Source organism: Magnolia sinica, chromosome 15 (genome assembly GCF_029962835.1).
Source record: "Magnolia sinica isolate HGM2019 chromosome 15, MsV1, whole genome shotgun sequence".
In the NCBI taxonomy this organism is placed as follows: domain Eukaryota; kingdom Viridiplantae; phylum Streptophyta; class Magnoliopsida; order Magnoliales; family Magnoliaceae; genus Magnolia; species Magnolia sinica.
Window position 1 is genome coordinate 25,461,832 of NC_080587.1, and position 6,699 is coordinate 25,468,530.

Consider the following 6,699-nt stretch of genomic DNA (forward strand, 5'->3'; position numbering starts at 1 on the left):
CACTGTCTCTCTCCCAGCAGCACAGTCCAAGTGAGCGTAAGAAACCTCACTATTCGCCTGGCCAATAGTCTGCCAATACCTATCCGGCACGTCAATAGCGGACCCATTCATGAGCTGGTCAAACTCAGCCTAGTAATGCCCCCTACCCTCGGGCGGGAAAGGCCACACCCCCTCCCAACCGACCAAGACACAGTGGGAGACGAGGCCTCCTGGTATTCGGCACTCGGGCGCTCATATATCCACTCGGTCTCGACGTTGGGGCGTCTCTTGGCCTCGGAGGTTTAGAGATTTTCACCCAGGGATATCTATGGCGCCCGTATGCTAGAACCAAATATTTTCGGTATCCCATCTAGCCATCCACAATATACCTGTGGAGGCTACGACCCTGATGTCGTCGCTAGGGCACACAATGCAAGATGCATGAGTCATACAATCCAGTCATGCATCAATCTTGCGCATACCGTGCACTCATGTAAGATAACCTTCGCCTATCAGGGAGTCTCATAGTAACATGCTCAATGACATATGCAATGATCAACCACATCTCATAACGAATATGCAGATGATGCGTATGGGCATGTATCATGATGTTATGCTATCATGTACTCGTAATCGGCATCGTCAATTGCAATCGGTGAGAATGGGCCTAACAAGGCCTAAAGGAAGGTCACAATGTGGACATTCAACCATCATTGCCTGTCAATGTGGACATTTAACCAACATTACTCCCAAGGAGTGACCCACATAGACATCAATACATACATCACGGTAAAATCACACATCACATTGGTCCTCATATACATCGCTTTGGGTCTCTCGCAAGGGCCACACATTCATCGCATTGGGCCTCACTCGTGGGCCGCATATACATCACATTGGGCCGTATCATATGGGCCTTACACATCGCTATGGGCCTCGACACATGGGCCAAGAATACACCACATCAGGCTTCACAACCCAAGGGCCGCACATTCATCGCATTGGGCCTCACTCGTGGGCCGCATATACATCACATTGGGCTATATCATATGGGCCAGAAATATATCTCAATGGGCCTTGCTCATAGGCCATGAATACATGGCTATACTAATTATGATAAGTCTTATACTACAACCACTTCACACGTCACATAGTTAATGGCTCATATTTGGTGCTGCATAGTTAAGGGCCAAGAGCCACGTTTCATCGTACCATTTACGGTTTAGCGATCACAGCGTATAGAATCCAGGACCTTAATAGCATTAGCTTGGGTAATATAACTCTACATCACATTCAGTTAGTGTACAACTTAGTTATATGTGATTCAAGTGGCGGTATCTATATCGATAAGCACAAACCTACGTCATTGAATGGCCATCAATGCCACTTGATTTCATACGGTTAGGTGGCCTTGTACGTATTTCACATTCATACAATTAGATGACTACGTATACTACATATACTCCACCATTGCCTATGATTAGGCGGCTATATATACATCAAATACCTACATGATTAATGGACCAAACAGGTATATCACACCCTCACACCACTAGAGTCTACATATTTATTATAATTAAACATGTTTAAGGGTTTAGACACAAGTCACATGATCCTATTACTTAGGGCCGTACTTTAACCAAAGTGCCAAGTGATCAAGGGCTGTCCACGATCAACCCATTTAAGGGATTAACCATCATTACTTCAAAAATTACAATACCAGTTCGTCATATGTTTAATACATGGAGATTACAAACTCTTATCGAAGAGGCCTAATAGTTGGCCCAAAGCTACCACTGATGGGCCCACATGTCATTTACTTAAAATGGGCCTTAACATTCTTGGACCCACAAATAGATGGAATTTACAATGATTTATATATGGTGGAGCTCATGGGTCTTTCCCATGAGGTTAAGTCATATGTGACTCACTTAAGACTTAGGTCTACTTTGATTCTAGTCTAAATCCTAAAATGATATGAGGAAGTGGATGGTCCGCATGGATTAAATAGATACACCATGGTGGCCTTAGGTTGGATTCAATAGTTAAGTCCTTATTCTCACAGCCTTGTATTGTGTGGTCCAATTCAGGTTGAATTGACTGATCTTTGGGACAATGCCCTAGAGGGGACCCGGTACATGGGCTAGATGGGTTGAATATCTAATACATCATCAGGATGACCCATAATAAATTTTTAGTGATGAGAGTTCAATTTACATTATTTCATAATGAACGGCTATCTAATCATTGGATGGGCCTGAGTCTTGGTAACATACCGTCAAAGGGGTTGATAAAATAAATAAACGATGAGGATCTTGAATATAAATCATGTCATAACCATGGTGGATTAAGTGGCATAACACCTACATCAAAGTGGGCCATACCACACACAAGTTGAGAGGGTTACCCTCCCTTAAATATTCATAATTATTTGTTGGGCCCGCAGAGGTGTGGTTCATAAATCCAGCCCATCCATTATGTGTGTCCCACTTGGTTGAGGGGTCAAACCAAGTTTCAGATACATCCAAATTTCAGGTGGACCTAACACATGATTTTACATGCTTGAGCTTCGAGTTGTACGAATGGTTCAAGGAGATCAAAGTTATGTGGGTGCTAAAGTGATGTATTTATTATATCTACACCGTTCATCTATTTTTAGAGATCATTTTAGAAAATTATCCAAAAATGAATTATAACCAAAGATTATCTAGACATCTCCTCAATTAGTAATTAGGATAATGATTTCACCGTTAAACCATTCATCGGGCCCACCATAACATTTATTTTCCACCCAATCTATTCATAAGGTCATAAAGACCTGAATTAAGGGGAAAGACAAATTTTATATTGGTTCAAAACTTCTGACCCAAAAAAGGGTTCCAATGGTAGATGTTCAATCCTTGCTCCTTTTGTCGTGTGGCCCACTTGATAGTTAGATCTATCTTATTTTTCTTTCAAGCCTTAGGTCAAGCTCACCAAATGGGTGGATGGTTTAGATATAACATATACCACATGATCAGACCCATAAAATTGCTAATTTATTCAGCTTCATAAATTTATTTTATTTTTATTTTTATTTTTATTTTATTGTTTTGATGGTGTGGGCCACCTGAGTTCCATGTATGGCTGAAATTTGGAGGTGGCCCATTTTTAAACGGGACCCATCAAATGCATGGTACTGATGTTCGACATGCATCAACGTGGGGCCTGTGATGGGGCTCACTTTCCTCCAACGTCAGCAGCCTACGCTGCTTGCTGCAGCGTCATCCAGACGCTGCCGACAGCAACATATATATATATATATATATATATATATTATATATATTTTTTTGTTTTCAAATATGGGGCCCACAACAGAACGATCCAGTCCGACTGTTGTGTGTGTCCCTCGTGGTTGATGGGTTAGTCCAAGTTTCAGATGCATCCAAATTTCAGGTGGGGCTCAGAAAGTGCTTTTATATGTTTTACCCATGACTACACATTATTTTAGATGGTGTTGGCCACTTAAGTTCTTTGTACGGTTGCTTTTTGGCGTGACCCATTTTTAAGAGGGGACCCATCAAATGCACAGTGCTGATGTTCGACATACAACAAGGTAGGGCCTGTGGTGGGGCCCACCTCTTTCCAGCGTTAATAGAGACGCTGCTTGCTGCAGTGCCGGAGTGTTTTTTTTTTTGTGTTTCTCATATATGGGGCCCACAACAGGACGATCCAGTCCATCTGTTGTGTGTGTCCCACGTGGTGGAGCGTTCAATCCAAATTTCAAATGCATAAAAATTTCAATAGGGCCCCAGCAAGTACTTTTATATGTTTTAACATGTCTTCACATGATTTTTAATGGTGTGGCCCGCCAGAGAACTGAATTAGTTTCATTTTTCGGCTTAACGCCTAAAATGAGCTGGAAAATTGGATGGATGGCGTGGATTGAATACATACATCATGGGTGGGGCCCGTTAGGGACCCAAACTTCTTTCCTTCTTTTTCTTTCAAGCGGCAGGGGCGTCTGGACGCTACTTGCTGCAGCGTCCAGCCTTCCTCTCTCTCTTTTTTTTTGTTTTATTTATTTATTTAGTGTGTGCACGTGTGTGCACATATATGTTTGGCCAACACAATGGCCTCACTTTGGGATGGTTTGGATGGCCTACAAAATTACAGTGGGGCCCACAACCAATGGGTCCCACAAAAAGTCTATAAAAACATTGTTGTTATTATTATTATTATTATTATTATTATTTTATATTCTCCCATGAATCCACACCATTAAACACATCATTATCACATCATTATGATCAATATCATCTCCACCATACAAAAACACAACAAAAATAAAATAAGAATGAATAGTGTGGGTGTACTCACCTTGATGAATTAGATGGATGGAAGGGATAAAATTAATGGTTGAGATGGATGGAAGGTATGGGATTGATGGAGTTGATAGCCCACTAAGATCACTCCTCTCTCTCTCTCTCTTATGGAAAAAAATGGTGAAATGTTAAGGAATAGAGGGGTATTTATAAAGAAATGGATAAATTTTTGGTTAAGTTAAGCTAATGTGATTAATATTAGCTTAGGCTAGGATTATGGTACTTAATTCATGCTTTGTAAGTAATGGTGGATTAAAGGAGCATGTGATGGCATGGTGTGGTGATGTCATGCATAGTGTATGGCATGGAGAAAGGTTGACTTTTCATGCACATGAGAGAGAAGAGGTATGGGTATGTGACATCACACACATGGGTAGAGATTCTCTCACCCATGTGTGGCATGTGCATGTGTGTATGACATGTGTTGTGCACATGTGTGGAATGAAATACATGGTGCCATGCGCACATGATACACTTATTATTCTTCACGGTGTATCTCACTAACAGATTATCATACCGACGAACGGGTGGTACCTCCACGATCGCAGTAATGGGGCGGTCGATATGAGATAGGTTTCAAGGTCTTGAGGTCCCGGTCAGTTGGGTGTGTACTATGAACGGCTAATCTAGGTTTAGCTAAGGTTGTCGATCATCGTGCATATATGCATAGAAACTGGTACGGAATGGACTGAGTATTACAGGGTGAATCTCCTACTACTTATGGGAATGTTTTAATCATGGGAGATTTACCTAAAAGCGTCTTCTAAAGAGTTTGGACATTGATTTGACTATAGCCACAATGTCTAATATCTAGAAAGGTAAGAGTTTATTCACATCTTCGAATAAGAGCATTGAATGTTCATTAGAGTGAGGGATCACAAGAAGATTGACATGAAACTCTTTGGATAGATGTATAGGATGTGTGGTATGAGTGAGAAAACACCTAGCTTCTATTTGCACTGAAAATCCTTCAAAATTCGCAAGGTCTGAATGCCCTATATAAAGTGAACCAAGTTCCAACGGTAAAAAAATAGTCAGTTCGATCGATCGAGTGATGCCTTCGATCGATCGAGCTCCCCTTTGAAAGGATAGAAGTTTAGTTCAATGGTATCGAGAAACTTTTCCATTCGATAGGATAGAAGGCTAGTTCAATAGTATTGAGAAATTTCAGAAAATATACATTTTGTTGTTGGACATTTTGGGCACCTTCGATCTATTGAGACTAATTAAGGATCGCTCGATGGGATCGAGAACCACATAGAAACTGTTGTTTTGGGCATACGATTTCACCACAATTTCACATATCTTCTAACCGTACTTATCATATTCCAATAAACTTCTAAGGCTAAGGGATGATCAACAAGGTATACCTATTAGGGTTAGGATCATGTAGTGGTTATGGGGATGTTTTAGGTCAAGGTTAGGGTCACCAAGGTGCACAATTAAGTGCACTAACAGATTCAAAGTTTTAATCACTTGAAGAAGATGATGATCTTCCTCTTTGCTTTTTCACAGTCTTCCTTGCATCATTTGGTACGAGAGCGAGGCTCTTCATCAGTTCAATGACATCTAATAATGGTTTAAGCAACAACCTCATGGACGGTTCTCTAGGGAACAATCTTATGACAGTAGTAGTGTTTGTAGCTTTCAAGCAAACCAAACACACAGAGAACACAAGGTTTTATACGGAAAAACCCTTGTGGAAAAAAACCTCGACACAAAGTGACATCAAGTCCATTATAATAATCAATGTTACAAGAGATGAAAGAGCTTATCGATCTGAGAATACACACTAAAAACCATAAAAAAAATAAATCCTAGCTTTGAACTCCCTTTGTGTTGAGATGTGGAGCCACATCTGGACAGGACTGCTCAACCGGTCGAGTAGCCCACTCGACCAGTTGAGGACTGGCTCGACTCAAAGTCCAGTGAGCAACAGTTTTTAGGTTTCGAGGTGCTCGACCAGTCGAGGGTCCGCTTGACTAGTCGAGTAGCCTGCTTGACTGGTCGATTAGTTACGTAGATTCGTTTTACGGATTCTGCACGGACTGCAGAAATTTGAGTTGATTTCGCAAGGGTGCGAAATGAGAGTTGCCTAAACTATAAATAGGGCTCCCTAGGGCTTTTCTAGGTATTATAAGAGTTATTCCAAGGTGTGGGCAAAGTGTATTCTCTGTACTCCCAAGGGAGAGGTTAGTATATTACCTTGTAATCTTCGTTTTTCATCATAGTGAAAGTTTGCATCTGTGGTTTTTTACCCTTGTTGGGGTTTTTCCATGTATATCTTGTCTTGTGGTTTGTTTGGATTGCTTTGATTCTTCTTCTAGTTTATATTTCTTCTTGTTTATCGTTTATG